The sequence below is a fragment of the Canis lupus genome, chromosome 3 (assembly GCF_048164855.1).
Source record: "Canis lupus baileyi chromosome 3, mCanLup2.hap1, whole genome shotgun sequence".
NCBI classification, from domain to species: domain Eukaryota; kingdom Metazoa; phylum Chordata; class Mammalia; order Carnivora; family Canidae; genus Canis; species Canis lupus.
The window spans coordinates 27,826,342-27,849,069 of record NC_132840.1 but is presented as its reverse complement, the minus strand read 5'-3'; the positions used below and the strand labels follow the sequence as shown (position 1 = coordinate 27,849,069).

Below are 22,728 nucleotides of genomic sequence, written 5' to 3'. Positions count from 1 at the left end.
TCCCCAGGCTATAACTTTCCCCTGTGCAGATGGAAGGAAAAGGGTTGCATCCAAACCCAACCAGAACCCAGTAGAGCAGAGGAGCCAAGAGCAGCAGGAAACCCAAAACAACGATCGCCGGCTTCCAGACAACTTTGCCTTTTTGCCTTGTGGGGAAACTTATAAATTATTTGGAGAGCAATATTAGTCTTTTTGCTTCTGAAAAAGGTTCTGCATCTTTAATAGAGCCTAGTTTTGAAACATAACTCACAGAGTTGTACAAATACCCCATCAATAGTGCGGTGGCTCATTTCATTGTTCTCAGCGCATGGAATCTTCATTATTTGCACTGCTGATAAAAGGCAGCATTTTCAGCAGATCTGCACTACTCCATTTAGCGGAGAACAATGATTTATTCCTCCCTCACTATTGGACATCCTCAATTTCCTTGGGTAATAAAGAATGCTCCCACGGATGGGATGAACAGGGACAGCCGGTGGCTCCGAGCCGGGCAAAGGCAAGAAGAGTGGGCAGGGGTCCTGACCGGTGACCCCACCAAGGGAGAAGGCCCCAGAGTCGGCCTCCTGGCCCGCACTGACAGCCGCAGCCTCTGGTGGAAGCCCAGACTTAGCACATGGCATTGACAAATTGCCAGGAAGCAGCGCGGTCCCTGATGGAAAACCGCCTATCTCAGCACCGACAGCCAGCGAGCGCCCTGCCCAAACCACTCCTTCCTCCACAGAGATCAACATCTCACTGAGCCTTTATTCGATACCACAACTCAGGGAGGCGCAAAGTTAGAATGTGTGTGCATTTGCCTTGCGCGGTTTTCTCCATATTAGAGAATTCGTAGCCTGCTGAGAGAGGGGAAATCAGAGTAATAGCCTCAAACTGGAAATGGAGGTACTTGCACAGTCCACACAAAGGGGATTGTTGCATCCTCCGCCTGGCGGGAAGAGAGCCTGCCACTGGGCAGACGGTGCAGGTATGGGGCCATGGACAGTGACAAAAAGGTCCTGAGTAGCTGCCTCGCCTGAACACAGATGCAATTTGCTGCATGTCAGCCTCGCTTGAGTGGAGGGAAAGAAGTTTTGAGAAGTCTCTTGGTGTTCCCTGATGCACTGTAATGGCTCTCAAGACTTGGATGAACTGGTGGACCAGCTGCTAGATGAACCTTTAGAAGTAGTGGGATGGTAGTGAAAGGAGTGATAGGTATGCATGCTCACTAGATGCCAGGGCGATCGGGGCTTCTAGGAGGGGAAGGGAGGCCTCTGGATCCAGGCACTAGGCCACTATTCTGTTAAAATAACTGGCAGATAGCCACAGCCCTGCCAGGTGGGTTGGAGAGGGAATGATGCTTGCTAGAGCTGTGTGTTCTTAGAAAGTTCTGGAAGCAGGCAACTTAGGAGTTTGTGGTCTGAGTCATTTCCCCTGGGGCACTGAGAAAGCCAAGATGACCTGTGAGAAGGGCACTCAGCCTGGTCCCAGGCCACCCCACAGCCCTCTCCCCACCACTGGCCACACCCCGTGGACTACAGTGGGGGCAGGATTGGTGACCAGAGGAAGCAAAATCCTGCTTCAAAGACTAATTACAGCTGCACCAACCTGGCTTTAACTCCCTGGTCGCCACTGGGGGGTCTGAGGCAGACACACATAATAAGCATGTTGGCAAAGAAAGGAAGAATGCCAGTCATGGGACCTGCATCGGTGGGGACAGGCAATGTATTCAACCATCATGACTCATTTCCCTTCCCCAAACAGCGGTGGACTGGGCCTTTCCCCTATGCAGGCCTGGCCCTATATCACCAGCCTAGATCCTCCTAAATATCTAAATATTGGGAACCTGGTCCCAGGCAAGACACATGAGACACAGGTTTGATTGTGAATTTCCCACCATAACCACCTTTCCATTGATTAATGCAAAGCTTATGGAGTCAGCTCGAGGCCCCCCCGTTGTTGGCAAAGACAGGAGAGTCGGGGAGTGTCATAGGGAGGGGCACCTGGGGTGGCAGAAGGGAGCGGGCAAAGACAGAGATCACCTTCTGCCATCCCATGTGGGCCCTTCCTGCAGGGAGCAGCCCTACTGAGGCCTCCCAGCTGCCCCACTCCCTTGCCTGCCTTGGACTGGGAGCTCATGAGTCCTCAGCTTTTAAAACACTAATTGGGAGGTCAAAAAATATTTCAAGGTCACCCAAGGTCTCCCTTGGGTCTTATTTATTTCCAGAATCGTGGCCATCTCTATCTAGAAATGTTTCCAATTGCAGAAGTATGAATAGTAAGAATGCAGCTCTTTATTTATTTATTTGATGATGAATTTATTTATTTTTGCTGCTTATACTACCTGGATGGGTCTGGGCATAACTGGACAGCAAGTGGCTCTGTTCTGGCTGGTCCTGTGCTTGTCTGCTGTTGGCAACTGCCTGCCTGCTCAGGGAGCATCTTAGTGGAAACCCTGCATTGCATTCATTCCTCACCTTCTAGAAGGATAGCTCCAGGGAACTCGGGAGGAGAATGTGCTGCCACCATACCTGAGCATGAGCTGGGATGTGCTGTTGTCTTGGTAGTCCTGACACCAGAACCTAGAACTAGTCTACAAAAACAGTGCCTAATAAAGGCAGGCAGCATGCCCAAGTGACCTGGTCCTTCTGTGCCAGTGAGCTCATGGGGGCCCTTTCTCTCAATGATACTGTCCTCCTAAGAGGTGGAAATTAGTATACCTGCTTTATCGTGCAAGTCAGTGGAGGAAAAAGTTGTAGTCCCAGGCAGGCACCGGGGCATCATGGAACTCAGACTGGACTCAAGGCCCTCCCGACTGCAAACAACCCCTGTGGTCTGAACCTGGGACTATTGTCGTTCTGAAGATGGAAGCCAATGCACTGTGTGTCTGATATCGATTATCATTTGCCCCACCTCCTGCCCACGTGTGCAAAATCACCTCCCAGATGTGTGCTGCTCCTCAGGGCTGCTTTATCCTGAGCCCATGTCAGAAGGCTCTTGTGAATGAGATCACAGATTGGATCAATCTGGAGGTGTGGCCTCTGCTGTATGGCATTCTAAAGAGGACTCTCTGTGACATAATAGCACTGCTAGCAAGCGCCCACCCCAATCCCAGCACATGGAGAGCACCGGGGTGGCAGGTCCACAAGAGAGTATGAGCTATTCTGGCTCATTCGCGTCTCCTCTCTATACCCACTACCCCAGGAAAGATCTGAAAAAAATCCAAGAGTTCATTCATTTGGCAAATTTTTAAGGACTTAAGTGTGAGGTATTGGGAATATAACAACTAACAAACCCTTGTGACGGAGAGACAGACAAGTAATAAATGTATAAGGTTGATACATAGGTTAGGTATGGAAGTCCAGATGTAGAGGAGACTTCAGGCATGGCCTGATCAAGATTTTGACTTGTTCTCTGTGATGCTTTCTATGATTCCCTCCTCTTTGGGTTTTTCTGATCCTCAGCTGGCTTCCCTCATGTTAATAAAATGGGTGTAGGCATTTCAGACCTTACAGGCACATCGTCTACTGTCCAAAAGAAGACAGAACCTGTCTTTTCTCAACCATTAAGGAAAAATGGGCTTCACTCTGATTGGATCAGTTGAGGTCATCTGACTACTTGGAAACAATCACTTTGGCTGAGAGGATGCAATTAGTTTAGACTAAGGGTTGACAAATCATAGCCTATGGACCAAATTCAGTCTACTGTTTTTGTAAATAAAGTTTTTTTTTTTTTTGCAACACAGCCCATTTGTTTACATAGTGTGCATGACTGCAGAATCAAAAAGGTAACAAAGACTTTATTGCCTACAATGCCAGAAATATGTGCTATCTGATGTTTTATAGAAGAAGTTTGCCAACCCTGGCTTAAACACACCTGAGTCTACATTGGAGGTTGATGTTAGAGGAAATCGCCTCAACTTTTATGAGGGTGACATAATGGGGCAGAGGATGGAATAAATGCTGGGACGGGATTCAGTCCATGCTAGCGTATCCTATTCATGGATTCATTCAGCAGATGAAGCTTGGTCAACGTAGGTGGAACTTATCCTCTTTGCCCAACCAGAGAGAGCCTGATTCAGAGAAAGAGAGCAAAGCCACGTTAAATAGAACAGCCAGAGGGGGGAGTAACCCAAATGTCCCTCAACTGAAGAATAGATAAACAAACGTGGTATCTCCATAGGGTGGAATATTATTCATTCATAAAGGGAAATGAGGTACTGACATGAACTAAACATAGATGAGCCTCAGAAGCAGGACACTGAGTGAAAGAAGCCAGACAAAAAGGTCATGTTCTGTGTGTGATCCCATATCTGAGAACTATCTGGAATAGATAAATCCATAGAGACAGAATGCAGACTGGTGGTTGCCAAGTGCTGGCGGGGAGGGGTCACAGGGAGTAACTTCCTAATGGATGGGTACGGGATTTCCTTTTGGGATGATGAATGTGTTCTGAAACTTGTTAGTGGTGATGATTTCACAACATCGCCAAAGTGCTAATGCCACTGAATTGTACACTTTAAAATGGTGAGTTTTATGCTGCCTGAATTTTATCTCGATTTAAAAAGATCAAAGCTAAAGAGCCTGCGCTAAACTGCATGGGAAGGCTTGTGGGCTCTATAGGTGTTCAGAGGAGGAGCCCCAGGGCCAAGGCCTGGTTTCCTGGCAGAACTTTATTCCCACATTTTCTGAGCTCGTGTCCCCCATAGGCTTCCCGCCGGCGCCCCAGGTGCCCCAGCGGCCCCTGCTCTCCGCCCCCGCAGAGGTGTTCTGACAGCCGATTGCATGCCTTGGGGTGGCACCACAGGCGACCCCCTCACCTGGCTCTCTTTAGCACCCTGGTGGTGGAAAGCCACATTGCATGACAGAGTCTATAAATTTGCCTCCAGGTTTGGCATTTATGTTTGCCACCTTTGTAAAAATATTATTTCCCATCGCTACCTGGTTTTTATAATGTCAATATACTAAGATCTACCTCTCAGTATTACATTTTATACACAATGCCGCTTTCTTTATACCCTAGAGCACATGTGTTTTTCTAACTTGGCTTTCAAAAATAGTTGGTTTTCAAAGAGATGTCACGGGAGACTTGCTGTTGGCAGTGAAAAAAAGGTTCTTTTTTTTTTTCTTTATTGTGGTCTGGAGCAAAATATGTGATGGAATCCTTAATTGAAATTCACCTTTAACATTCAAGTTATATTTTTATTACAATTTGAAATCCATTGTGAGGGATCATTATCTTTGGGGATTCATTTCCTTCGGGATGTTTCTTCCCTGGTGTAATTTAAATCCAGGGAGCCCAGAACAAACACCAGTGTCTCATATTTCGAGCTGGTGGCAGAAAAGGCTGCTGGCATCGGTGCCCAGGAAACATAAAACAAAGCGCTGTCTCTATGGATCTTCTTGTTGGGTTCTCTTCAGGGCATTCTGGGACACTTCTGTGCCTCTCACCAGTAGAATTCCCCAGCGGCCAGGGCAGTGGCCGCCTGGACCAGCAGGCAGGATTGAAAGGGGATTGAACTTCTTACTCTCTCTGCCTCTGACTCTGTACTTTGATCTTTCAGTCTGCTTGACTGCCTCTCCCCACCTCCTCTTCCTAAGGAAATGTTTCCTTGTGTTTTTATTTTTCAAACTCCACACCTTTGGGGAGCCAAAAAAGCTATCTGTGTCTGTGCACCTGTGTTCTCTAGCACAGACGCGGTGAGGCCTTGGCCAGGCTGACACAGGACTGCCAAAGCAAGCAGGGTGGGAAAGGCAATTCTTAATCAGCAGTCACCACTTTGGGAAATATAACAGCAATTTAATTAATTGCCCAATGCCAGTGTTCAGGACAGTCTGCGAGAGCTTCTCTAGAATTTGAGGAAATTATTACAAATTGTGCATTCAACTCTTAGGATGAATACCAGAATCCAGACATCATATGTTTCGACATGTCTATTATTTATATGCAAATATGGCTCTCACAAAAGGATTTCCCGAGAGACTGCTGGGTTAGTTTTCCTGCAAGCTCAGAAAGTGACTGTCCATCAGCCTGGCATGTCCCTCTCCTTGGGTGTCCTCAAAAAGGTTTTCTGGTTAGATCAGATTTCACTGCTTTTGGCCACCCTTCCACTGGGGCTGCTGAGCTGAAAAAAATTCTCCTTCTTTATAGCGTAATTCCATTTTGGCTAAGTAAGACTCTGGCATAAATACGTGCTTGGTACAAATAGTTTGAAGACTTTCTGGAGACGAAATACTGGTCCTCCTTTCCTGCCAGGCAGGGGTGGGCACTCTAGGCTTTCTGAAAACAGCCTTGCCCGCCCACCTGGTTGATCAGGTCATTCTGAATTGCTAAGCAAAGCTGTCAGAGTCGAACATGTTTGCAGATAGCAGCAGCAGGAGCCACCAAACAATGAAAACAGTGGCTAGTTAGCATTTATTGAGCATTCATCTGGACTAGACTGTGCCAAGGGCTTCATCATAACATCCTAAGGTCTTGGAAGGTTGATGAAGATAAGCTGCTTTCTAAAGAAAGTGTTTTAAGAAAATGTGCTCTGGGCAGCCTGGGTGGTTCAGCGGTTTAGTGCCGCCTTCAGCCCAGGGTGTGATCCTGGAGATCCGGGATTCCCTCGTCGGGCTCCCTGCATGAAGCCTGCTTCTTCCTCTGCCTGTGTCTCTGCCTCTCCCTCTCTCTGTTTCTCATGAATAAATAAATAAAATCTTTAAAGAAAAAAAAAAAAGAAAATGTGCTCTGGAGTCAGACTACATTAGAATAGAATGCAAGTGACCAAAACCTCTGAATGGCAGTGGTTTAACTAGAATAGCTTCATTTCACTGTCTTGGAAAAGATTGGTTAGAGGATCCAGAGCCAGCATGGCAGCTCGTGGCTGATCAGAATCCCAGCTTCCCATAATGCAGCATCACCATTCTCAATACACAGCTTCTACCTCATGGCACAAGATGGGTGCTTGAGCTCAAGCCATACTGTCTGTCTTTTAGCAGCAAGAAAGGGGAGAGAATACTTCTGCCTATATTCCATTGACCACAACTCAGTTACAGCCACATATAACTGCAGAAGATGCTGGGAAACATAGTTTTTCTTCTGGGTGGCCATGGACCCAACTAATTCTCAAAGAAGAGATTGGGTAAAAGGGTGCAGAAGCTATCTCTGCCATCGAGACCTAGATGCAAGCTGATAGTTTGCCTTAACTGAATTAGGATCTGCCTTCAGAATATCATAAATGTTTATCTATAAAGTCTGTAAAACCAGGTACTTGATAGGACTGTTTTAAAAGATACACGAGACAGTCACTCTGCAACGTGTGGTGTAAGGCCAGATACAGAGAGAGCCTGGGAAATGGTGAGAGTCATCATTGCTCCTCAGTCTGAGGCCAGGCTCCATCACTAAGGAACTGGTAAATCCCTAGGGGGAGCTGGAAAGCCAGATCATTTATTTTACAGCCTGTAGCTTATACATTGTGTCTTTACACCTTGCCACATTTGCATTCCATAATAACCCAGTGTGTAGGTGTTCATGCCCCCACTGTAGGGAGGTTGGTCTCAGAACTTGGACCCATCACTCAGATGTCAAAACCAGTGCTCTTTTCATTTCTCTATACATGTATGCACCTTCCTGCATGTAGGAAAAATAAAAGGAAACATTTGACATAAAGCATTAAGTGCATGCCACTTTGTTACAGTGATTTATTAGCTAAAACACCCAGATACACACACACTCACACACGAACACAGACCTAGGAATTTCTATATATACAAGATACATATATAGGGGTGCCAGGGTGGCTTAGTTGGTTAAGGGTCTGCCTTTAAGTCAGGTCACAGTCCCATGGTCCTGAAATCATGAGCAGGGAGCCTGCTTCTCTCTCTGCCTCTGCCCCCAGCTTGTGCTCTCTCCCCCTCTCTTTCTGTACTCTCTCTCTCAAATAAATAAATAAGATCTTTAAAATATATTATATACATATATATAATAGTCTGACATAGGAATATACATTATATATGTATATTATATATGTATATGTTATGTAATGGTGGAATCTAAGAAATTTGTGGGGGATGCTTCCCTTTCTGTGTTAGTTCATATATTTATACAACCAATATCTATTTACTACGTACCTCCTCTGTGCCAGGCAGTGTGCTGATCACTGGGAATATAGCGATGAGCAAACAGACCATCTCTGTGCTTGTATGGAGCCTCGTGTTCCATGGGGGTCAGAAGCAAGATCATCACATCATCACAAAACAAGGGCACACTTACCTATAAATGGCACAGCAGAAACAGCCTGATGCCTGGAGAGTGTGGGTCCCAACCCCACTTCATTGACAAACAGAGATCTTTGCCACAGGAAATGAAGAAGGAGGGTCAAGATGGATATTGTTGCCAAATACAAATAGTGGAAAATGCCTTTATTCCCCAGGGCTCCTTGGCAGCCACTGAACATTCATTCATCTGTGCACACATTCAACACAGTGTGGTATGGTGATCTGGAACATGGACTCTGAAGACATATTCAAACTGGTTAAAATCCTGATTCTGTCTCTTATGGCTCAGTAACTAATCTCCATGTGCTTCAGTCTTCTCATCTGTAAAATGAGGGCAAATAATTGTATACCTACTTCCTAGGGTTGTTAAAAGCATTGAGGCGAGTTACTATACCTAAAGCACTTAGAGTAACATATGGCACAGGGTAAGCCCTACATAAGTGCTGGCTCAGGAGGATGGTGGTTAGTGACACTGCTGTTGATGGCATTGATAAGGAGGACATTGGTGATGATGAAGATAATGACATTGATGAAGAGGAGGAGGATGGTAATGATGACACTGATGAGGAGGATGAGGATGATGGTGATGAGGATGATGACATTGAGAAGAAGAGAAGGGCAGTGATGATGATGACACTGATGAGGAAGAGGATGATAACACTGATAATGAAGAGGAGGAGGAGTATGACTTTGATGAGGAGGAGGTTGGTGATGATGATGACATTGACAAGGAAGATGGTGATGATGCATTGAAGCTAAGGAGGATGGTGATGAGGATGAGGATGACACTGATGACAATGAGGAGGAAAAGGAGGAGGATGGAGATGCTTATGGTCATAGGGGATTATTAAGTTCCCCCACAACATGCCAGTCACTACCATTGGTGCTGAGTGTGCAGACAGGAACACAGAGAAACTCCCAGCGCAGCAAGGAGCAAATGGGTCCAGAGAGGGCCACAGGGCAGCAGGGGTGTAGGGAACAGCACAAGAGGTCTGCGCTCCAGAGAAAGGCATGGAGCTCTCACCAGAGCTCTTCTCACTCTCCATGGAAAGCCACTCGGGAAGGCAGAGGGGTCATAGGAAAGCTGTAGCTGCCTTTTCGGGAAGGCTCCATGGGGAGGCTTTGATGCAGGGTGTGGGTACATGGGACAACAGATAGAAAGGAGGCCATGGCTCCACTCAGCTGGCTGGAAATGCCACCCACAAAACAATGTGTACTCACTGCTTCTTGGGGAGCTTTGGAAGTGGCCAGGGCTCTAGGACTGTGAACCTTGCCTGGTAGTGATGCTGAGTGCCCGGGACCAGTTGTTCCCCTAAGCCGATCGCTGTGCAGCCCTGCAGGAACCAGCACTGTCTGTGATGATCTCTGGCCTTAGAGAACCTCCTCTGAATCCATTGGTAAATTTTTGGTAAATAAGTAACTGGAATGCCTGATATTTGCTTTTGTATCATTCACAGTTAAAAGGAGTTTGTGTCCATCTGAGCAGCAAGGGCACACATTAGATAAATCAGTAATTCCTTGCCATTTTGTCACTTAATTTTTTGTTAATATAATTAGGATAGAGATAGTTAAGTCTAGGTGTGCTAAATCACAGACCATAAAAAACTCCATAAATCACTTCAGCATGTGACTGGGTTTGAGGCGTGGTTGTTAATCAGGAGGGGCAGGGCGGTGGCTCTCGGGATCAGCTTCTGGCAGGGACCCTCAATGAGCTTGTCCCCCAGTCCTCCCCCGCCCCACACACACAGACACCTGCCTCCTCCCCAGACTGCAGCCTCCCTAGAGCTGCTTACCCCAAGAAGGTCTAGTACCCCCTACTGTTTAGTGGGGGAGATGCCCCCTTCTGAAGGCCATTCTGAAGACTTGAGATCTGAGGCCACGCTGCCTTTGTGTGGAGTTGGGAGGCTTCCTTCCCAGTGGGGATCACACTCAACAGGACCCCCGCCTACCACTCTTCTCTTGGAGGCTGCAGTCTTAATTTCCAACTCTGTGGGCCTGATGGACCCCCCGCCCCTGCCCCGGGCTTGGGTGTGAGGCAGACTGGCCAGAAGGCTGTTCTGTAGCCTGTCAGGACTGGCCAGCCCCTGGACATCTGCAAGTCAGCTCCTTCACCTATGGAGAACGTTTGGTCCAAGGTGAAGTGATGGTGCTGGCTCACACCCACACATAGCAGCTCCAGGGTAAGAACCAGTAAAAGACTGGTCCTGCCAGCTCCCAGCCTTCACACACTTGTCAGAGCCTGAACCTGTCCCATGACTCCTGATGTTGCATCCAGAGGCTAAATCTTTTCCAGTGAAACATGAGTGGCAAGGGACAGAAGGACTCAGGGACACATCTGACCACCTCCCAGACTTTGGCAGGATTCTGACTCCCCTTACCAGTAGGTGCCTCTGTCTGGGGATGGGGTCAGCCAGGTCTGGCAGGAGATGGATCCAGGACTCACAGGCTTGAGCTCTGGCCACAGGGGACAGTACTCCCCCTGTGGGCTTCAGCTGGTGAAGGAAGTCCTGCCCTCTATCCCCTCTTACTGTCCGGGCCACCCTGCTTGCTATTAGCATGACACTTGATTTTAGCTGTACAGCAGCACGCAATATTTCCAGAACAAATAAAGCTGCATAGACATTTGCTTTAGGTGTTTTACGTTTCAACTTGAATATGTTTAATTAGGCTCTGCTGTTTGAATAGCATCTCTGTGGGGATGTTTGGGGCATTTAAATTTCCTGCCCACATGCCAGTACTTTAAGTGAGGGGAACCAGACAGGCTGGAAAGGGTCCTGAGAGGCCAATCAGCACTCCCTAGTGAGCGAGCCAGCAGGAGAAGCAGCCCCACAAAGAGGAGCAGCAAAGACCAGAAGGAAAGTGTTCTGGTGAAGCCAGGCCAGCCCTGAGCCATTTGGAGAAGCCTTCATGGGGTGCTTGCCCAGCAGTGTCCCGGAGGCATGTTGAGCTCACCCCCCATCCACCATAGGCACAGTGGTCCCCGGTGTTCAAAGTAACTTTGGGGTACCCTCTCTACCCACTTACATCTGCTAGAGCTCAGCTGGGGCCCCACCCTGCCAGCTGCTCCCATCCACATCCAGCCTTCTGGCTCCAGGTGTTTCTGTCTGATTGGAAATCTGGGGCCTATCTAATGGTCCTATTCCATCCACTGTGGTGTAGAGCTACTTTCTATATGCATGAAGCTCTTTCACTCCAAGGTTCTGGGCTGCACACATTTCTGGCACCCCAACATTGCACTGTGCCTCCCTCAGAGTTTACTCTGAAGGGCACCTCCAAAGCCTGTCCTTGCTTCCCACGGCTGTTAAAGGCAGACCCCCTTGGGAAATCCAATTTCAGTGACCATTATCAAGGAGAGACACCAATGCCCCCCACAATGCTCTTGGGGATGCTGCGCTCTGAAAGATGATTTGTTGTCAATAAAGCTGCATTTTTGAGCCTGATTTCCATCTGGGACAAGTATGAATTGAATGGTCCACATTTGTGCCTAGGGCATGGTGTTGAGTGGATGTCACAGACCTCAGATGCTGAGCTCAGATTCTGTGTGTGTGTCCCACTGATGTCCTTGGCCTCCGGAGCCATACTGTCACCCAGCGGAGCTGGTCAGTGCAGAGCAGGACCTGGTATCTGAAGACCCTGATGTGGGCCCTTATCCACTGAGAGATGGCAGGCTCTGAGTCACCCCGGTGATGGCAATGGTGATGCTAACAATACCAAGGGCCCCAGCCCCGACATGTGGTTTTCAGCCATGGCCAGGTCCTCAGCTCTGCACTGGGCAGCTTCTCCTTATATCCTGTGGTTACATCTCATTCCCAGCTCCCTCACCTCTCCTAAAGCCCCCCCCGAGGTGCTCTCCAGCTCAGTGATGCCCCCCCTTCTGCCTGAGAGGAACATGCTCTGTGACACGACAAAAGGGGTGGGAGGTCTTACCAGCTGTGTGACCTGCAACAAGTAGCTAAATCCCCGCTGACCTCCACCCATGCCTCAGTGGAAGGGAACAGCAACATTCCTCAACATTGCACAGTGTTGAGGAGTCATGAGATAACTGGTGAAAAACACAGGCTCCTTCCTCCCCCTCCGACACCCACACAGGCCACGGAAACGGCTAAGGAGGCCCTACTGCCAAGTCTAGTGGCTCTTTGGTCTTTCCCATGACATTTGGTGGTGCTGCCCACTCCTGTTGCCATGGTTTCTCTGATGCTATTTCTCAGGTCCCTCTTATCTCACTAAACTTTTGGTTCCCAGGCTCCTTTGCTGGCTTCTACTGAAAGTCATAATCCCCTAGAATCCTGCCCTTGGCCTCCTGGCTCCCCAGTGTCCCTGCATTCTGCTCCAGGCAGGGATCTTATCCCTTCTTGAGTTCAGAGCCCTGGCTGGCGCCCCCCTCCCACTCCCCGTGTGTGCTGTAGCCCTCTCTCATTGAACATGCTGGCTGGAACCTCTTACCAGCACCGCCAGCACCACCAAATGTCCAGCTTCAGTCCCTGCTACAGTCACAGCAACATCGGCATCCACCCAGTCCCTGAACCAGGAGGCCTCATGATCCTAATTTCTGCTTGCCGTCCACATCCCCAATCCACCCCCCACCCCCAACTAGGCTCTGGGTTCTCTCCTCCCGTCTGTTCTGTTTTTCCGCCATGTCTCTGAGCTTCCTGGCTGCAGCCACCTCTGCAGCAGGCAGGGTCCAGCTCCCCTGGCCCAGCCGGGGGGCTTCCTCCTCCTGCGAGTCCCTGAGGCCTCATGTGCTTCTCTGCCCGCCTTAAAGCTAGAGGCGCATCCTCAACTAATGCACGTAGAGAGAAAGCTGCAAAATAGATTTTAAATTGTGCATGGTATAAAAATGATAGCGGGAGATTGGACACAGATGGGTAGGAGGTTATGATGGAAAAGAATTTTGCTTAATCTTGGAATGAAAAATACTCTGATCCTGGCAGAGTCCAGTCAGAAGGAATTTCCAGCAAGATCTGTCTTCCTGCCACATTGTCTTCAACACAATTGATCTTTGCTTTTATTGCTTTTCTCCTCCCTTCCCCTCACTTGGCTTTTTTGCAGATGATGCACGGAAAGCCCTTTGTGTTGCTGGAGCCATCCCCAGGTGTGCCCTTGCTCGGAGCTGCCCCTCCTTCCCCTGAGGTCAGGCGGAGGGGGCACCACAGCTTCAAGCCCAGCCTTGGGCAAACTGCCATCCTAGGGATCATTTCTAGCATTGGAAATGGTGGGGGGCTCCCACAGGGCCGCGGGGGGCACTGGGCGCTGGGGCACACGGAAACGCGCAGCTGCAGTGGGCCCCGCTCTCCAGGGGCTGTTCTGTGGTCCCCGCCACTGCGCCCACGGCGGAGGGCGGAGCTGGGCACAAGCCCGTGTTCTGCTTCCCGCGCCCGCGCCACCTCAGCTAGCTGGGGGCCCCCCCAACGCTGTCGGGAGCCGCCACAGGTTGCCCGGGGCCAAGCTGGCGGCCTCAGGTCTCCAGCCGGAAATGGCGCGGATGCTGGTGGGGGTTTGGCAAGGGAGGCCTGGCGGCCAGGTGTCTAGGCTGCTGCCCAGAGAGGAGGCAGGGGCAGCTCTGTCCGTGGTGAGCCGGACAGACAGAGTGTCTCCTTGTGCTTGTCCATGGGACCTTCTGACCTCGAGCCATCGGGGGGCGGGGGGGGCCCATCGAAGCGCCCGGCTGGGGGGCTGGGGCACCAATGCGCCCCCCTCACTGGTATCGGATGTTCATGCAGTTGGTGGGGGCTGTTACCACCCTCTCCTCCTGGAAGGAGCAGCCTCAGAGCCCAGCGCTCGGTGGAGACGCTGTTCTCAGGCCTGGCGAACAGCTGGGCCCCGGGGGGGTTGGCCAACCCCTCTCCCTGCCAAGCCCAAAGAGGATGTGCTTCCCAGGAAGGCCCCTTCCCTCTCCAGACCCAGAGTCAGGTGGAGCCCGTTGCTTCCCGTCAGCAGCTCCCGTTTCCACCCCAGGGAGGCCTGTCCATTCACAGACACAGACACGGAGACCCAGGCTGGGGGCCTCGGCCTCCGCCACCTTCATCCGGGGCAGGGGCTTTGGCCGGCTCTCCCTGCGTCGGAATGGCGTGCCCTTTGCTTGAGCTGCCTTCTTCCTGGGCCTGTCTCCTTGCTGGAGGCCCCTGGCAGGGCGGGGCCCACCACCATCCGCTACTGTATCCCCAGGGCCATGCGGAGCCTGGAAGCCCTAAGTAGGGGCTCCATAAGTGAAAGGAAGGGAGGGAGAGAGGGCGGCAGGAAGTAAGGACCACGGGAGGGAGGGAGGACGGGAGCTCCCGGCACAAGCCTCAACCTGGCCGACTTTCCTTGGAGGGACCTGAGCAGGTCTACTCTGCCGTGGGATGGCCCCCAGACACTCCCCACTTCCACGCGGTCTCTCCTTGGCCTGTGGCTGCCCAGCTCCATCCTTCCTAGCCTACCCCCTGGGGCTATCGGTGGTTCTGGACTCTACCACTGCTCCCTCCTGCAGCCCTGCTGGCTCTCTGGGTACCAGGAGTCTCAGGTGTCCAGACCTCTCACACATGCCCAGTGAGTTCCCTTAGCGTTGCCTATAGAACAATCTGCTTCCTAACTAGACACTGAGACAAGCAGAAAGGACTCTACCCATTCCAGGCTTAGCAGGAAGGCAGGAATGTCTCTGGGGGAGCGCAGGCCCACCTTCTCTGCTCATTTGCCCTTAGAGACTGGTCCCTTAGAGACATTGGCAGCCACGAGGCCAAACAAGCCTCCAGTGTGTTGCATGTGGGCAGACTGTGGGTGTCACTGATCTTAGCACCAGGAGTGTGAGAGCGGAACAGGAAAGCCTGTGTCTCTGGGAGCTTACAGAAGCCCCTCATGGTACTCTAGATGGGAAAGAATGGGTGGAAGCAGAGTCCCCAGAGGAACAGGGTGAGGCCAAGGGAGGGGGGGCACAGATGGGAGAACCTGGTGGCCTCTGAAGCATTGGGGAAGACAGGAGGTTAACCCTCATGGGCATGGGTGGGCTCAGTCCAGGCTGCATTTGGGGGTCTAATGGCTGCTAGGAGGTTTGCTTTCCAAGCCTAGGGAACTAATTTAGCACACAGGCACTTTTATCAGAATGCACTATTTTAGCATTTGCACAATTACTTTTCATAAACTTACCTGTTGCCTGGCCTGCATTCTGAATTAGTGACTCACCTTTACCTGCTGCTTCCTGGGGGGCTGATCTGGGTGCAGGAGAGGAGGCTGAGCAGAGCCTAGAGCCTGAGCATGTTCAGGGCTGACCCATCCCACTCCTGTCCTGGCAGTCTGAGGACCTGGAGAAACTCGGCTGGGGTCTGGGCCTCAGGAACCTGCCAGATTCCCATGTCTAAAGGTCAGGGTTCACTGGTTTGGGGAGGAGGGTGACACAAGGTGCTGCAAGTGCCTGCTTTCTCCAAGTATCCAGCATAAGGCAGGGACCTGCTGTTCTGGGGTTCACTCTAGGTGGGCATCCTGGCCCCACACTCCAGACCAGCCTCCCCCTAGAACTCCATCTGGACCCAGGGTGGTGGGTGCCATTGCCTGTATGACACCCCGTGTCTGTCCGAGGGGCCGGCTGCAAGTAGCAGTACCAGCTTTGGGAAGCGGACAGACCCGCACTCCAAGAATGGCCCCACCATGTATTAACACTAGGAACCTACCTTTGTTCTCCTCTCTAGGCCTCTTTTACCCAGAGTAAGGTGGGGCTGATAATAATCTCTATTCCTGTGCCCAGGACCTCTTTCAACCAGCTATGGTCGGTCACCAGACATGCAAATGAGTGTCATAGAGAAGCTTATAACTTACAGATCCCTAGAATCAGAATGCCATGCAGGGCCACATGGGGAAGCACCAGAGTCATTCAGGAGGCTGAGAAAGCCAGAAGAAAATGTGGGCAAGAGCCTTTACTGTGGTTTCTGTGGGAAGGAATGGGCAAGGCAGGGTATGCAGGCTTAGGATTGGCCAATCTGAATAACCTCAGTGCACTCTGGGCTGTAGGGACTGTTCCCATGCTGTCTAGTTGTGGTCCCGGGATGATCAGGGCAGAGGAATATTGCTCCCTGGAGTGTAAGAGCCAGCTAGAGCAGGTGATTCTAAGAGTGGGTTCTGGATTGGTTGCATATGAAAGGCATGCTCTGTGGTGAGTCATTTGCTATGTCTCAGAACTAGCTAGCTGGAGGGGAGGGCAGTGCCTCCCAGGTCAGGTGGGCAAGACCCCAGCTGCCAAGGCATAAAGAATACTGAAAATAACAAAATATACTTAGTACAGACATCCCATGTGTGACAATTTCCTGGCAGGACCCGAATGGTAAGCGCTCATTACCAAAGAAAGAACGCGGGATGCCCAGGAGTCCCCTCCACCCTGAAGAAAAGGACAAATCTGCCTCATGTCTCCATGAGGAATGAGTAGCCTGCCGCCCGAGGTGTCACACCCTGCAGCTGACAGCAGAGTTCTGCCTGGACCTGAGGCAGGCGGCTCTCCCTACAGTGCCGGAAGTGCTCGGGAGGCACGGCTGTCTCTCCCAAGCTGGTCATTTTTGCACTCACTCACAGGAAGGAGATCACCTCTCTGTCAAAGGTGCTGGGTGACATGTCCAGCTGGTTCCCTGGTTCTGGGATGGTTTCCTGTGTCCAAATATCTAGATGCTTCATGTGACCTTTTACACAGAGCCCATAAGCAGGTCCTTCTGCTGACTCTTTACAGTCTGTAAGTCTTTTGTGTCCACTTTTTACAGATCGGGAAACTGCTGCTCAGAGAGACTTGAGCCACCTGCCCCAGGTCCCATGGCTAGAAAGTGCTTGGGTACAATGAACACACAGTAAAATATCCCCTTGTGTGTCTGGTTCTGAGAGCCTTGGCAAAAGCATATAGTCATGTGATCACCACCAAAATCAAGATACAGAATATTTTGGGGGTCTGAAGGTACAATCTCCCAGTTACAAAATAAACGGGTCATGGGTGTGTCATGTGCAGCATGGTGACTGTAGTTAATAATACTGGATTGCATATCTGAAAGTTGCTAGGAAAGTAGATCTTAAATGCCCCTCATCACACACAAAAATTTTTTCCTTTGTAATTATGTACAGTGACAGATGTTAACTAGGGTTTTTTTTTTTAAAAAAAGATAAAGAATGTTTCCATCAGCTCAAAAAATTTCCCTGTGTTCCTTTTGTTGTTAGGTCCTCCCCACATCCCAACCCCTGGCAATCTTGATCCGTTTCCAGTCCCTATAGCTTTGCCCTTTCCAGAATGTCATATAAGTGGATCATACAGTTACCATAACTCTTTGAGTCTGCCTTCTTTCACTGAGCACAATGATTGTGAGGCTCACCCACATCGTCACATGTGTCGAACGTTCACTCCTTTGAATTGGTGAGTTGTATTCTGCTGTGTAGATATACCACGGCTTATGTAACCATTTATCTGCTCAAGGACATCTGGGCTGTTACCAGTTTGCAGCTATTGTAAGTAAAGAACTATAAACATTCACATATAGGTTTTTGTATAGATGTGAGTTTTTATATCTCTGGAATAAAGTCCTAGGAGTGAAATTGCTGGGTCACCTGGTGAGTTTATTTATCAGAAACAGCCAAACTGGTTTCTCAAGAAACTGCACCATTTTGCATTTCTACCAGCAATGTGCAAGAATTCCAATTGCTCCACATCTTTGCCAGCATTTGATATTGTCATTTTTAGGTTATTCTAATGCGTGTTTAGTAGTATTCACTGCACTTTTAATTTGCATTTCCCTAATGACTAATGATGTTGAGCATCTTTTCATGTGCTTATATACCATCTGTAAAATCTTCTTTGGGGAATGTCTGTTCAAATTAATATTGCCTCTTTTCCTTTGGGTTGTTTGTTTTCTTATTATTGAGTTTTGAAAGTTCTTTATATTTTCTAGCTACAAGTCCTTTATCATACATGTGATTTCCAAATATTTTCTCCAGTATTTTCTAAATAAAATGAGAAGCACGTGGCTTCTCATTTTATTCTCTTAATAGCGTCTTTCAAAAAACAGATGTTCTTATTTTTGATGAAATCAGATTTGCCAATTTGTTCTTTGATGAACATGTCATATCTAAGTAGTTTTTGCCTAACTCAAGATCACAAAGACTTTCTGTGCTTTTCCTAGATTTAGATTAATGTCTACAACCTGTTTTGCATGAATATTTGTATGTGGTATGAGGCATGGATTGAAGCTCTTTTTTTTTAACATATGGATATCCAGTTTTTCCAGCACCATTTATTAAAATGACTATCCTTTCCCCCATTGAATGGCCATTGCACTCTTGCTGAATATCGATTGACCATGCATATACGGTTCTATTTCTGGACTCTACTGATATTCACCCCTTTGCCAATTCCATGCTGTCTTGATTACTGTAGCTTTGTGGTAAGTCTCAAAATCAGGTAGTGTAAGACTTCCAACTTTGTCTTTCTCTTTCAAAATTGTTTTGGCGATTCTACTTCTTCGCCTTTCCATATCAGTTTTAGAATTAGTTTGTTGATTTCTCCAATTTTGATTGGAATTGTATTGCATCTACAGCTCAGTCAGGAAGAATTAAAGCTTACTACTACTGAGCCTTCCGGTTCATCAATATGGAACATGCCTGTATTTACATCTTGCTTGATTTCTTTCACCAATGTTTTATAGTTTTTAGCATTCAGATCTACACGTATTTTATTAGATTTATTCCTAACTTTTGTACTTTTTGCTACTACCACAACTGATATTTTTTTTCCATTTCCAATTGTGTGTTGCCATTATAGAGAAATGTGATTGATTTCTCTTGTTGTGTATTGAGCTGAGTTCAGGTCTTTTTGGCTCCACATTCAGCCCTGCACCATGCCCCCAGGCTATCTCCTTGGCACCAGGCACTGGGTCTGGGAACTGGGTTACTGGGTTATTGCCCCAGCACCCGAGTCTGAGTCGCCAGCCTCTGACTGTAGATTTTCTAATACAAGGATTGAGCCACCTGCTCTTCCATCACTCCCAGGACTGTTCAAGATGAGTGACTAATACAGCAAGGGCCTCGGCACTCTGACATGAATAGTTTGACATACTTGAGATCTAGTCATTTTTCTTTTTATTCCAATCCAGGTGTTATCATTTGAATCTTGGGGAAAGTGGATGATGTGGGAGGATGGATGAGTCAGGAGACAGCTGCTCATACTCTGCAGGGCTCCAGTGGCCACCCACCAGTCTCTCACACTGGCTCAGCAGACCTGGGGGGCCTCCCTTGTGTGTGTCCACCCCTGACCTGAGAGCACCTTCTCCCCTCACTTTTTTCTCTCACCCATTGGGGAGACCCAAGTGAGCCTTTTCTCCCTGCTTTCTGCCACAGCACGCCATGGCTGTGCATCTGTCATTATCTCTGAGGCAGTGACTAATGGTACCCTGTCCTCACTGGGGTTGGTTATCCACCCCACGCCCATACTGTGGGCATCAGGGGGGCATCACATTCATTTCTGTGGCCTGTCACAGGGCCCATCAGTGCCCCAGTCACAGTGGGAGTGCCATGTTACTGAGAGACACCATGCCTCTCTCAGGAGTTCCAACTTCTTCCTTTCTTCCTCACGGTTTGCAGTCACTTTACGAGGCGCTTCTGTTGGCTTGGCAGCAAGCACCAGCAGGCAAAGCTAGCAGAGTCACTGGTAAGAAGAGGTGGTGAGCAGAAGCTGGGGGAGGTCAGGAGCCCTGCTTGACGTTACTGTTGAGATTGGAACTGAAGAGAAGTCCAGAATACAGCATATCAGCCTCCTGCATGGCCCCCATCAGAAACACCCTTGCCCAGACCCTGTCAGCAGAGTGTTCTCTTCCACTGTGAGGAAAGAGCAGGCCCACTAACATCCACTCATTACTCTTTCATTCATGAAATAGTCCCTGGTGCCAAGTAAGCACTCATGGAATAGATGATGAATAGATGAATGGATGAATGAATGAATGACCAGGCTTACATACCAGGCACTATACTAGGTATTTGGGATACTCAGACGAGTGGGAAACAATGCTAACCCTCAACAATATCATGGCCTAGTGAGGGAAGTGGACACAAAAATAAAAATAACAGTGTGGGTAAGTCTAATGATAAAGATATATGTAGGGAGGGTAGAGAGGGAGCTCCCAAGAGGGCTTTCTGGAGGAGGTGACACAAGACCTTCAGTGATGAGTAGCAGCAGCTGGTCAGGTGTTGGGGAGAGGGCAAAGGAAGGGGAAGTGGTAGACGGGAGCAGCTCCACCCTGAGCATAGGAGCAGCCTGCTGCTCTGGCCAAGCTACAGGCAGGTGGGTGAGGTCTGTCTGTGCCTCGCCCTTCCGCGGCTGAGGACACTCAGCAGCTGCATGACTGCAGGTAGGCTTTGCAGACTGGGACAGTTAGTAGAAAGTCATTGGTCGGGATGCCTCGGTGGCTCAGTGGTTGAGCGTCTGCCATTGGCTCAGAGCATGATCCTGGGATCGGGAATCGAGTCTCACATCAGACCCCTTGCAGGGAGCCTGCTTCTCCCTCTGCCTGTATCTCTGCCTCTCTCTCTCTCTCTGTGTGTCTCTCATGAATAAATAAATAAAATTAAAAAAGAAAGAAAGAAAGTCATTAGTTATCCATGGAAGAAGTTATAAGAGTCACCACGTCTGGCCTCTTTGCTGGGAGCCCATGGTAGTCTTCACTGAATCCTCCCCACACCCTCTGAGGGAAGCTCTGGGGTTATTCCATTTACAGAGAGGTGGGGTGACTTTCCCAAGGTCCCACTGGCTTCTCAGTGGTGGAGCCGGGCCCCGATCACGGTGTGGTGGCATTATCGATTGCTGTGTACCACACTGTGCCAGCAGCTAGCATCCCTAATCTCGTTTAGTCCTCACAAACCTAAGATGGATGGTTTATCTACATTTTACAGATGAGGGCACTGAAGCCCAAAAGGTTACCTGTTGTCCTTAAGGTCACAAGGTAGGATTTGTCCTCTTGGTCCTGACCCCAAATCTCTGGTTCTTAAGTCATTGGCCAGCCCTTTATGCCATCAGAGGGAAAGTCCTCTGGGAGAGAGTCACTGCCCATGGTCACACATGGCCTTATGATGATAGCAGGACCAGGGATCCACACTGTCGAGGTGCTTCTGCCAATGGTGATGATGTTGGCTTTTCTGGTTTGGGTAACTGAGGCTCCACACTGGAAGTCCATGATGCTCTTCCTTCCCCATTCATGATGGCCTAGGCACTCTGGGTCCCTCCTCTGCCCTAGGCCATTCCACTATGGACCCCTTCACCCAGGCTTGTGGCCACCCTGCGCCAAACACTGACCTGACCGGCCCAGACCTGACTCCAAAAGTTACTTTGACCATGGCTGCCCCAGCCACATCCACTGGGGGTTCCAACCTCCCCAGCAGGCTGGCCACATAAATGGCCTTCCCACTGCAACTCTGTAGGCCACACTGGCATTTCCAAAGAGGGTGTGGCAAGGCCCATCCCATGGGCACCTTCTGGGCCTGGCCAGGCTGTGAGTCACTACTGTCCCTGGCTGTCAGCAGGCCCTCCAGGCAGCCTTTCAAAAGCTGCTTGGCTGAAAGAAGTGCCATGTGAAACTCTGAGGCCTATAAACTCACTTTTGGATTAACTCTGGCCCCAGTTGCCAAGTGGCATTAGGCTTTGGGAGCAGTCGATAGGACAAGATTATTTCTGAGGACCATATCCCTGCCAAGGAAACTCCTAGCTAGGGCATCCAGACTCCTCGCTCTCGACCTGGATGGTGAGGTTACGGCATGCCAGCACGCTGTGTGCCTGGTCAGCTTTGATCCAGGGATCTCTTACCACCAGCAATGTCTAAGTCAGACCAGTGGGACAAACTAAAACATGTTTTTCCTGATGTTTTCAATGTAATTTTTAAAAATCAGTAATTGCATTAGTTTTTTACTGCTGCCCCAACAAATTGCCAAAAACCTACTGGCTTAAAGCAACACACATTTCATATTTTACAGACACCTGATGCAGGTCTCGCTGCGCTATGATCAAGGACAGGGCTGCACTCCCTCTGCAGGCTCCAGGAGACCATGCATTCCTTTACCTTCCTCAGCATCTGGAGCACCTAGAGCCGCTGTTCCTTGGCTCATGGCCCCATCTCCCATCTTCAAAGCCAGCAATGTTGCATCTCTGACCCTCCTTCCACTGTTACATCTCCCTCTGACCACAGTCTGGGAAAGGGTCTTTGCTTTTAGAGATGCATGTGGTTCTGCTGGGCCCACCTGGATAGTCCAGAACACCCTTCCTGCCTCACGATATTGAATGTAATCACATCTGTGAAATCTCTTTTATCAGGAAAGGCCACACAGTCACAGGCTCCAGAGATGAAAACATAGACATTATTGGGTGTCTGTTATTTTACCCACCATGTTACTATGGCTCAAAGAACAAGATGGTATTTTTAAAAAGTATACTTTTATACTTCTTTTGTATTTTTCCAGCATTTGTACAAAAGCACATACATGCACATATTCCCCCTTTTCACACTTCTTACCGATT

General features: G+C 49.3%; 1 protein-coding gene and 1 long non-coding RNA gene across 22 annotated transcripts in view; one reads left to right on the top strand and one right to left on the bottom strand.

The window, feature by feature from the left end:
• CAMTA1 (calmodulin binding transcription activator 1) overlaps window positions 1–22,728 on the top strand; it is an 848,042-nt gene that overhangs the window by 530,872 nt on the left and 294,442 nt on the right. The gene's annotated exons all lie outside the window — the stretch shown is intronic.
• On the bottom strand, window positions 19,291–21,574 carry LOC140624591 (uncharacterized). The gene is made up of 2 exons (XR_012024061.1): window positions 21,142–21,574; window positions 19,291–19,946 (listed from the first exon to the last, which is right to left on the bottom strand). It is a non-coding gene; the product is annotated as an uncharacterized lncRNA (long non-coding RNA).